The sequence below is a fragment of the Callithrix jacchus genome, chromosome 2 (genome assembly GCF_049354715.1).
Source record: "Callithrix jacchus isolate 240 chromosome 2, calJac240_pri, whole genome shotgun sequence".
NCBI lineage: Eukaryota > Metazoa > Chordata > Mammalia > Primates > Cebidae > Callithrix > Callithrix jacchus.
In genome coordinates this window covers 167758522-167770415 of record NC_133503.1, presented here as the reverse complement: position 1 = coordinate 167770415, position 11894 = coordinate 167758522, and positions in this window count along the sequence as shown.

Here is an 11894-nt window from a genome sequence, read left to right as displayed (position 1 = left end):
AAACAGAAAGCAGATTTGTTTTTAACAGGAGAGGGAAGGCAGAGAGACTAGGGAATAATTACTTACTGGAGTAGGGGTATTTTTCTGCAATGATGAGAAAGTTTTCTCTTTTGAAACAAGAGAAAAGTGGTGGTTCCACAACATTGTGAATGCACTAAGTGCCATTAAATCATCACACGCTTTAAAATGGGTAATTGTATGTTATGTGAATTTCACCACAATTTAAAAAAACAATAAAAGGAGATGAGAATTTGAGAGAAATATAACAAAGCTCAAATTTTGTCTGTTTAGAATTTGGTTGAATTCCTTTATTATTACATTTCCCCAAAGGTAAGTCATTGAATTGAAAAAAAAGTCTAATGATTCATTGATTTACCCTACAAATATGCATGCAATGAGTATTATAGACACTGCAGAATCAAAGTGTCTGTTCTCGGGGAGTTTATATTGAGGTGGGAAAAGAGCAATAAAGAAATATGTACATTATTTTAACTGGTGCTCAGATAGCTCAGATTAGGAAAGAAAAATAAAGCAGGGTAACAGGTTAGGAAGTGATGGGCTAAGAGGGGTTTTACTTAGCAGGGTCACAGGAAGCCCCTTTAATGAGGTGACATTTAAGCAGAGAAGGAAGTGAGGGGGAGAGCCATGTGGAACACGAGGGACAGAATGCCAGATGGAGGCCATGGTGAATGCCGAGGCCGAAGCAGGAGCACACTCAGCTCAGTCAAGGAACAGATAGTGTGCCCTGGGCCGCTACACTCACAGTGACTCGTACTTGATGCAATATTCTTCTGCTACAGAAATTCTGAATGTGTTTTTGAGCAAGGGGTCCTGAATTTTCATTTTGTACTGGGCTCTGCAAATTATGTAGCTGGTCATGGTGATAGGGATAGAGGCAGAGGAAACCCCTGTTAAATTAATAAAGCAGGAACTTATTGGCTTGAGGCTGTCTCTATACTTTGAGTTCCTGTGTAAGGAACTGCAACATAACTTAGTATGTAAACAAACTGAAAACATAATTGGTAATATAACAAACAGTGGAGCGTCAGCCAGTCACAGCCAGCGAACAGATCGGACCATGTCCACATAAAGCAATTGGAGTACTGTAACCAATAAAGCTGTTTCAGTACCTTACTTCCAGTTTCTGTCTATAAATACTCACTGCCCTCTTTGCAGAGCAGAGCTGTCTGAACCTCTCCTGGTTCTGAGTATTGCCTGATTCATGAATCTTTCTTTGTTTAAATAAACTCTGCTAAATTTAATATGTTGAAAATTTTTCTAACAGCCCTGAATACAGCTCTGATAGCTGATTTGCATTTGTCACCTTAGGATTTTGTCTGTGCCTTGATGCTGGCATCTCTATCAGAGACCTAAGAATTAGTTTGGGCTTGTAGAAAACAGTCTTCTAACAGTTTTTCCTTAAAGCTATGTCAGTGAACCCAGGCCTGAAATACTAGGATTTGGATGGGAAAGGGGAAAACTGTTACCAAGTAATACACAGTATGAGCAGAGGGTCAAGCAAACCAGGAAGATGGAGATGGCAGGTGGGGTGGAAATGGGAGATTTCTTGTCTGCCTTGCTCAGAAAGGGGTAGAGTGGAGAGAAAGGAGGAGGGTTGGAGAGGATTCTGTGGCTGTCAGGGTGTGTGATTATGATAGGGGATGACCCTGAAGCCAGGGTGGGGAGGGAACAGTAAGACTCAGCGCAAAGGGCCTCAGGAGACAAACCATGGGTTTGGGAGGATTTTGTGGCCATGATTTAGAAATAGTCAGTTGTAAGAAAATAGCTCCAACCGTGGAGAACCACAAGACAGTGTGCCATGTGATGCTGAAATGAATTGGTCTGTGGGAGCCAGTACAGAGTGTGCACCTGAAGGTCGGGGAGCTCCACCAGCCATGGTGTTTCTTGCCCATAGTGAGATGGCAGGCTCTAAAGGTGTGTTATACCAGAAGGCTGGGCTGAGAGGGGGGTTGCCAGAATCCCTTATTCAGGGTGAATCTCTCCAACTTCTACTCCAACTCCTACTCCCCAGAAATTCTAACTGAAAATGTTGATGGAGTCCACAGGACATTATCTCCTTGGAGTTCCTTCAGTCTTTGGTATCTGCTTCAGTTTTACCTTGCATTTGAATAATCACCCATGCATTCTTCTTTCCCAGTAGACTGGGAGCATCTCGAGGGCAAAGGCTGTGTCTTGGTCATCACATGGTGCAGGCAGGAAGAATTTACTCTGCTCATTTGGGAGAATGGAATCTGATCATGTAGGGAAGAGGCCTGCCTTCCAGATACCCACAGAAATTGAGAATATCTTCCCAGTGGATTTCTAGAAATGGCATTCCTGACTTGTCTTGTGGAGAGAGAAAGAAGAACTCAAATCCATCCTCTACAGGAGGAGTGACTTAATTGCTAGAAGAGGTCAAAGGGTCTTCTTTTGTTTTTCTTTCCTTTCAGCTCTTGCATTTTTGCACACATTTTGATATGAGCATCTTTTTTTTTCTTTTTGGCATTTTGTTTGAAGCTCGGAATATCTTTTCTTGAGTAACAGAGATGTTTGAGTTAGAAAAAAGGAGATCTGCTACGTGATAACAGGCAAAAAGAACTGGGAAGAGCTCAGCTTGCATAAACTTGCAGTGCCAATGGGCCAGGCCAAAGGCATTTTTGCCATGAGATTGTGATCAGGGAACCCTCACTTAGTGTTACAGACACAAAGCAGTGTCACTTCTGGATTATCTATTCCTGGAGGGCAGCCACCGTCTGCTCTTCCAACCAGTTTTACTTGCTCAATAGGGCTTTGCATACAAAGTATTTAGCCTTCAGTGTTAACTCTGTGCTTGACTATTTAACCTCATGCTCAGGCCAGGAAGGTGTTCAGAACCAGTGCTGCCTTATTAAACATATTCCTGGATGAGGGTTCTTCAATTACTTTCACTGTCTTCCTTCTGTTCAAACATCTCCAATGGACTGCATCCTTACTTCCCAAATCATGGTTTAAGGACCACCAGCACAGGCATCATCTGGGAACCTGTTACAAATGCAGACTCTGAGGCTCCATCCCAGAGCTGAAACAGAATCTGTTGAAACAGAATCTGCATTTTAACAAGATCCCTGGGTGCTTTGTATGCACACTGAAGTTGAAGTAGGTCTGCTTGGCATTACCAACTGAGAAAAGCACAACTTCTTAGCTGACCCTATACTACTCATTACACCTCCAAATTAATATTTACTCCAGGATATTATGGTCTACATCAGTTTGGTGCCCTTAAAAGCTCTCTCTTAATGTGTGTGTTCTGGCTTTTAGTTTCAGACTTCATTCATTTTTTGTGTATGTCTTTCTGAACACAAATATTTATCCAGTACTTATTCTTCCATAACCTATTTCTTCTGAGATGCTGCATTTATTTCCCCATGTTTCATGTCCCACAGCCAAGTCCTTGCCTTTTCCACTTCCACACCAAGCCTGAAGTTACAAAATTCTAGACTAGGTCAGAGCCCAGAGTCCTTCTTAGTGACTAGGAAAGAAGTTTGGACAGCTTTCACAAAAGTTTGGACAGCTTTCAGAGCATGCCATGATCAGTCATTGACATTTTTGTATCTTTGCTCAGTTGGAGTCCCCTATGGACTAGGGGACTAGCTGTAGGTCTAGCTGAAGCCACATCACTTGGGCTGAAGTTCTTCCCAGAGACATCAAAGGTACCAGGACCGCACTGCTCCCTCCTTCTTCTAAATTCCAAAAACAGACGTTGATGATCCAGGCACTAAATCCTATGTACCTTTGATTTGTGGTGTCAATACATAGGTTTATAACTAACTAAGGACCTACACGATGGTTTTATTTTTTAAGTTTTTATTTTGAAATAATTTTAGACTGACAGAAAAGATGTAAAATTAATAAGGGGAGAGTTTCCATATACCTTTCACACAGCTTCCTCTGTTAACATCTTTCATAATGACAATACAATGAATAAAACCAGGAAATTAACTTTGGATCAATGCTGTTAACTAAACTACAGACTTAATTAAGATTTTAGCATTTTTTGGCTGGGCATGGTGACTCATGCCTCTCATCCAAGCACTTTGGGAGCCAAGCTAGGTGGATCACTTGAGTTCAGGAGTTTGAGACCAGCCTGGCCAAAATTGTAAAACGCTGTCTCTGGTAAAAATATAAAAAATTAGCTGAGCATGGTGGTGGGCACTGGTATAACCCAGCTACTTGGGAGGCTGAGGCAGTTAGAATCACTTGAATCTGGGAGGTGGAGGTTGCAGTGAGCTGCGATTGCACCACTACACTCCAGCCTAGGTTACAGAGCAAGACTGTCTCAAATTAAAAAAAAAAGAAAAAGAAAAAGAGGTTTCACTATTTTTCCACTAATGTTTGCTATGGTCTGAATGTTTGTATCCTCCCAAATTCACATGTTAAAATCCTAACCCCCAAATTGGTGATATTAGGAGGGAACACTTTTGGGAGATGAGTAGATCATGAGGGTAGAGTCCTCATGAATGGGATTAGTACCCTTATAAAAGAGACTCCAGAGAGCTGCCTTGTCCCTTCCACCAAGTGAGGACACAGTGAAAAGAGACCATCTATTCTATGAACCAAAAAAGTGAGTTCTCACCTGACACTGAATCTTCCAATGCCTTGATCTTAGATTTCTCAGTCTCCAGAACTGTAAGAAATAAATTTTTGTTGTTTATAAGCCACATAGTGTATTTTGCTAGAGTAGCCCAAGGATTAAGGCATGGTATTTTCCTACTCCGGGATCCAATCCAAGATCTCACATTGATTTAATTGTCATGTTTCTGTAGTTTTCCCCAATCTAGGAATATTTCTTTTGTCTTGTCTCTCATGTACTTCAGTGCTGGTCAGCTATTTTGTAGAATATCTCTCAATTTGAGTTTGTCTGATGTTTTCTCAAGACTAATTTGAGGTTTTGCATTTTGGGTAAAAATAACAGAGGAGTGACGTCGTGCCCATCTCAGTGCATCACTATACCAAGAAACATAATATCAACACAACTTATTATTGGTGATCTTAGCAATGATCACTTGGTTAAGGTGGTGTCTGTTGGGTTTCTCCACATAAAGTTATGATTTTTCCCTTTGTGATTAATAAATATCTTAGGGGAGCTATTTTGAGATTATGCTAATAGCCTCATCTCCTCGAACATTCGTCCACTAATTTTAATACCCAGTGGTAGATCTACCTGCAAAAATTATTTCTGTGACATATACCAGGTATATATTCATAAATGTTTAATTATGTGAGAAATGTAAACTCTCATGAAGCCACTGCAGTAGGATTTCCTATTAATTGAGCCTTCTTTGAACTGTCTTTACAATGGAGTCCATTGTAACAGGATTTTAATCTAATAATGGCACAATTAAATAAATAAAACACTGCTTCATTCATTCATCTCTCCAATCATCCATCCAGACATCCATCCACCCATTCATCTGAGGCTTCTTTTCTTTGTAAAATAAAATTGAAGTATCAATACTCATATTTCTCCCAATTGTGCCTAACTGTGCTACCTACTCCCTACTGCTCTGTTTGAATTGTTATGTGAATTTACTGTTATGGCCAAACACGTCAGCCAAGATGAGAACATTAATTTCTTTGAGCAGATGGTTGTAAAGGTCGACCTGTGAAAAGAGGTGCCAATTTGTTTTTCTGTAGTGTGTCATCACTACAGAAAAGGGACTCTGTTATGGACATCTGTTGTTTTTGCTTGCCTGGCATCACTCATTCCTTCTTTAGGTCACAGCACCCATATTTCCTTTTTAGTAGTTCATCTTTCATGTTCTTGGTCCATGCAGTTTGGGTGAGGTCATTCCACCTGCTGGCACCAGAAGTGGGCATGTGCTTAGGACAGAATTATCCATCCCTACGCCATGTGATTGGTCAAGAAATTGGCATTTAGCTTTAGTTGACCAATCAGAGTTCCCAAAGGTTTTTGCTGGAATGGTCAAATAAGAAACTCGCTTCTTCCTGAGAGTGGGTTTTAAGTCTGTAGCTTCCACTGAACATCTTTGCTGCCATGTGGGGAAAGACAGTCTGAGAAGGAAACCAACAACAGAGGCAAGCAGGGAAGTGGGAGTGAGGAAAAGCTGATTATTCTTCAAAACATCAACTGATCATCTGCGTCCAGCTTTTTCAGAAGCCAGATTCACCCCAGGACTTTTCCATTACATGAACCAATCAATTTCATTTTATTGTCTCAGGCACTTTGAGTTGAGTTTCTGTTACCTGTAAGCCATGGGTTCCCAACCCTTGGGCTACAGAGCAGTACTGGTCTGTGGAAAAATTGTCTTCCATGAAACTAAATCCTGGTGCCAAAATCCTGCTGCTGTAAGCCAAAGTTCTGACAAATACAGATGCTTTTTCAACATCTGCTACCTGACAGGCAGATGTCCAGGGCTCTTCAGGATTTAAAGGCGAGCCAGACACGGCTCCTGCACTCAAGGAGCCCTCAACTTAGCAGAGATCATAAGATCAGTGCATAACTTATCTACATATCTACAAAAAAAAAGTTCTCATGTTATCAGCCTGATCCACACATAAAGCACTTTGGCTAAAGAATCACCGTGAAGTGAGTGATAAATACCACCATGGGAGTATTTGGAGCATTGAAGATGTGAGGGACATCATTTCCAGCAGAGGAAATGGCTGGGGCAAGGGTACAACAGTGAGAAAGTGCCACAAGCTCAACATGTATTTTCAAGTTCTGTAGGACATCCATAGTGACTGAAAGGTTGAATTTAGGTGTAAAGGAAGATTTCAGGGACAAAAACCAAACAAGAGCTAGAGAAAAGTGTTGTTTGATGCAGGTTGTGGAGGTTCTGATTGGCAGTCTGAGTGATTTGATTGGCAGCAAGATCAGGGAACCCTGTGAGGAGGCCAATGCCATGGTCTGGTCAAATCTTAGTACAGGACTGGGAAGGACTGGATGGAAAAAGAAGGCTGGAGGTGGGTGGAATCCCAGCTTCCAAGAACATTCTGCAGAGAAACTTTGGCCATATTTGCTCAAGAATCTTCCTCGTGGTATCATTTGAAAGCCATACTTTTTATTTCGTGCTAAACATTGTCAGAGGGAGCAGTGGCAGATTCATCCCAGAATGTGAGCCAACGCACCGGGCATGCATTTTAATGGCATTCCAGACCTCGGGCTGGCAGCTCCCTCAGATCCTTGCCCTGCACTGGCTCCTGCCCTACCCCGAGTTAGGATGTCAGGAGAGAGCATCTATTTTCTTACCTTCCCAGCAGAGAAGGTGCAGGATGAGACATCAACCCTCCCTACTTCACCTCGTAGAGATGTCACTGCACTGGCGTCAGCCTCATTGCTGTTCTGATGGCACCTTCTCTCCTCTTCTGTCCTCATGCCTGATTTTTGGGCACACAGTGTCAGCACTGACATCGCTACACCCCAGTCTGAGTTACCGTTATCATGCACTTGGATTCTCACTTGGGCCTCCTAGCTGGTCTCCATGCTTCTGCTTTTGCCCCTGTAAGTCTACCCTCAACAAAACAGCTCAAAGAAGCCTTTAAAAACACACCCAGATCCTGTCTCCCTTTTTCTTAAAAACTTCTGATGGCTTCCTGTCCTAAAGAGTGAACTCCTAAATGGCTATCATGGCCCATAAGATTCTATGTGATCTTAGCTGCCTTTTTCAGCTTTATTTCTTCCAGCTCTCCCATCACCTTGGGCCTTTCTGTTTGCTCTTCTCCCCATCTCTACGGGACCACTCTCCTCTTCATGGCCTATAATGCACCTCTTCACAATAGAAGCTTGTGCCTGTCAGGATAGGCTAATATACCCTGCAGTAACAAACACCATCCAAATCTCAGTAGCTCAAAGTAGCAAAGGTTTATTCCTCAGTTACCACACCATGCTGTGCCTGTTGTGGGTTGGCAGAGGGGCTCTGTTTGTCATTAGCACTTGAAGTAGACAGAAATGCCGCCATCTTGAATATTACCAGCTGCTGTCTCAGAGGAAAAGAAAGAGGCCCTGGAGGGTCTCATCATGTCCACTAAACGTGAGGCTCAGAATGTTACATTTCACTGGTCTCTTCTGCTCAGGCTGAGGGAGGAGGATGGGTCATCTCAGCTCAAACTCAGAACATGGAGGAAATGAGAACATGGAGAGGGAGACGTGGGGAGGGTTAATGGGTGTGAAAGGTAGTTAGAAAGAATGAATAAGACCTACTGTTTGGTAGCATAATAGGGTGATTATAGTCAATAATAATTTAATTGTACATTAAAAATAAGTGAAGGAGTATAGTTGGATTATTTATAACACAAAGCATAAATTATTGAGGGGATGGATACCCTATGATGTCATTATCACACATTGTGTGCCTGTGTCAAAATGTCTCATGTGCCTTATCAATATATACACTTACTATAGACCCACAAAAATTAAACATTAAAAAAGTTAAAAAAAAAAAAAGGGAAATGTGAAGATGGCTGTGTTTAACACTCACTGGCCCAGTCTGAGGTGTGATGTGTGAAAGAGAACTTGGTGGCCATTTGTCAGGTCCTTCTGGCCAACTGTGCCTTTCCACAGATGGCAGGCTGGGAAGATCCCCCTGCCCAAAAAGAATTCTGATGTGTGTAATTCTTCCATTAGAGGTTCATTCCTTTGGCTCTAGAATAGCATTTTCCACATTTTGTCCAGCAGAACACTTCTGTTAGATGCCAACAGATGCTCCTTGGTCAAACAAGATTGGGAGATACTGGATTAAACAAGATTAAATGGGCTTCCTTCCACAGGCCTTCTCAGAGCCTCGCTTCATATGCAATGTGTGATGTCACTGCTGTTCTGTGAGTGGGGCCTGAGTATGCAACATGTGACATTTCTCCCATGTTTGAGATCAAGAAATCCCAGCCTCCAGGGATGCCTACTAGGGCTCCCCTGGCAGCTTGGGAAATGAGGGTCTGGAAGACTGGCAGCCCTACTGAGTCTCCTGTGGGAAGCAAGTGTCCCTGGGAGGTGAGTCTGTGGGAGAATGAAATCAGTGCTGACAAGGCCTTGAAAGCGTGGGCTTGAGAGGAGCTGCAGAGGCAGTGGGTCTGAAAGGGAGAGGGCGAGTGTGGATCCAAAGTGATCCTTTTTCCAAGGAGCCTGGAGCCTGGAGCCTGGCAGAGCAGAGCTCCTTGCGCCCCCATCTCACAGCTGCCTTTCCCATGAGAGGACTCTCTCCCCTCTCCTTCTGCCCAGTGAAGCTCAGCCGCCCTGCGATCCAGGGCTCTATCCTCTCTCCATCCCCACCTTCCCAAGGCAACAGCACCCCAGTCTGTGTCTGGGCTTAGTGGCTGAGCTCTTGCTGCCTCTTCAGCCTGGAATGCCCTCCCCTCCCTCAAGCCCTCTCTGGGAAATTCCTACTCATCCTTTAATCGATTAGGCAGCTACTTACAGGAGGTGGTCCCTAATAGCGTCACCCTGCCCCGACTTCCCCACCCTCCTCCCCTACTCCCCAGGCTCAGCAGGATTCCCAGTCACTCATGGGAGCTCCTGTGACACCCTGCACTGCACGTCTTTATCGCTGCCTCTCCCCATGTTCTCGTGCTCCATTTCTGTCCCTCTAATCTGGGAGCTTCTTGAGGCGTTGTCTCTGTGTCTTTACATCGTCCCCTGGCAGGAGATAGCTGTTCAATAATTAATTGAATGAAGGAGACCCAGGCCTGGAGCAGGCCAGCAGGGAGTGGGTTAAAATCCCCTACATGTACCACTTTAAAGAGTTTCTTGAGTTAAAACAATCGATTCTCCAAGTTTCGAAACCTCATCCTTCTTCGCATTGCTCAGCTCCACGGTTCTCTGGTTTCCTGGAGGCTGAAGTCTCTCCATCCCTTGTATGGTCTGCTCATCCTGTCTGCCTTCCATCTGACCTGCTCTTCCCTCTGTTGCCATGCTCTTGACTGCCAGTCTGCTCTGGGCCACCTAATTCATGTTGTTGCTTCTCAGAAATCATGAATGAGCCTTGGAATATCAATGGCTTGGCCTTAAGTTTATGCATCCTTAAGTAGGAAGTAAATGCAAATGTCTTGAGAAGACAATCTAACTTGAAGAGTGGAAAGAAGGGTTGTTTTCCCATTTTGCTCTGTCGCCCAGGCTGGAGTACGGTGGCACGATCTCGTCTCACTGCAACCTCCACCTCCTGGGATCAAGCGATTCTTGTGTCTCAGTCTCCCCAGTAGCTGGGACCACAGGTGTGCGCCCCTATGCCTGGCTAATTTTTGTTTTTTTAGTAGAGACGAGGTTTTACCATGTTGGCAAGGCTGGTCTTGAACTCCTGACCTCAAGTGATCCACCTGTCTCCACCTTCCAAAATGCTGGGATATTTTTTAAGCACAAAGCTGTCTTTAATAATTCATGAGAAAGGGAAAACAAGAAGGAAACTGGAATCAGAGAACACAGAAAATTTGCTGTTAGCAGTGCACCCAGGGCTGCATGATGACTCTTCATGAGCTCCGGGCATTTTTGCCTCTGTGGGCCTTTTCTCCATTAAAATATACAACTGTATTGCTATAGGCAAGTACAATCTAAGCTGGGTTCATTATTATGGATGCAATATTGTTATATTATTTTTATTTTTATTTTAAAAAGATTTAAAACGTGTTTGAGCCCCTGGGCACTGCGTTTGCTGTGTCTAATAGCTTAGTCTACTCTGAGCCCACCACTTGCCCTTTTGACACTTTGGGTCGCACTATTCCTCCTGCCTAGAGTATCTGTTGCCCATCCCAGCCTGAGTTGACCCAGACCACCTGACAGATTACTACTCACATGCAAGGTCCAGCTCCAATGTAACTTTCATTAAATTTAGCAAATTAAAATACAGCATGCCCACTTAGATTTGCACTTCAGGCAAATTAGAAATATATGTTACTTGTTCTAACAAGCATGAGTATGTCCCACATGTCACATGAGACATACTTGTACTAAGAAATTGTGCCTGCTTATCTGAAATTCAGATTTAACTAGGCATCCTGTATTTTCTCTGGCAACCCTAATCTGTAGCTGTCTCTGATTCATTTTCCTTTTGGCTCTTCATCCCACCTGCAGCTCTCTCTGAGGCCTTCTAGAGCTCTCTCCATGCCTCTCCCTCCACATCTCACTTTCAGGGTATCATGCATAGACTCCTCCCTGCATCTGCAGTCCCATCTTCATCCCACTCAGCCACCGTGGGCAGGGACGTGGCAGTGTATTACTTGTCTTATACGAGCTTGCCCTTTGTTTCTTCCCCAACTGCCTATTTTCAGGGATGACTTGGTAGCATTTGGTTTTAATTTCATTCAGGATGTTGTGAGGCTGAGACTACAGATGAGTTAACTATTGTATGAGATTCTAGAAGTGCTTCTGTTAACACATGTAAGCCCCAAGAAGACACTTGGGGCTCAGACACTTCATTATCTGACGGAAAAAATCCAGAGGCCCTGGGCTGAAACCCACGCCCCCTCCCTGGGTGGACTATGAATGGAGGCATCAACCTTCCACCTCCAAAGGATTCTGGTGTCAGATAGTAAATCGGCCGTGGTCCAAGTAGGACCTTGTGTTTGAAGGGAAGGTCTTTGTTTTTGAGACATAGGTTCAGGAAATTCTGATTTTCCACCTCTATCTCAGGATTGGATTGATTCTTTTGAAAGCTCACTTTAACCTACTTCACATCACACTATCGCCCAGAGTGCCTTCTTAACACAGCAGAAAGCTGGCCTGAGATGATCTTGTGGGCACAAGCCACATAAGGCGTTCAGAGCCAGTATCCAGGCTCCTCCCCTGGTGCTCTTCCACCCTTCTCCCCAGAGCAGATTTCAGAGCTGGGGGCCGGCAAACACGGCCTTCCCCCTGGGGCTCACAGTGAGGGGTGGCGTGCCCTCAGGGCTGCAGGTTAGCAAACCACCAG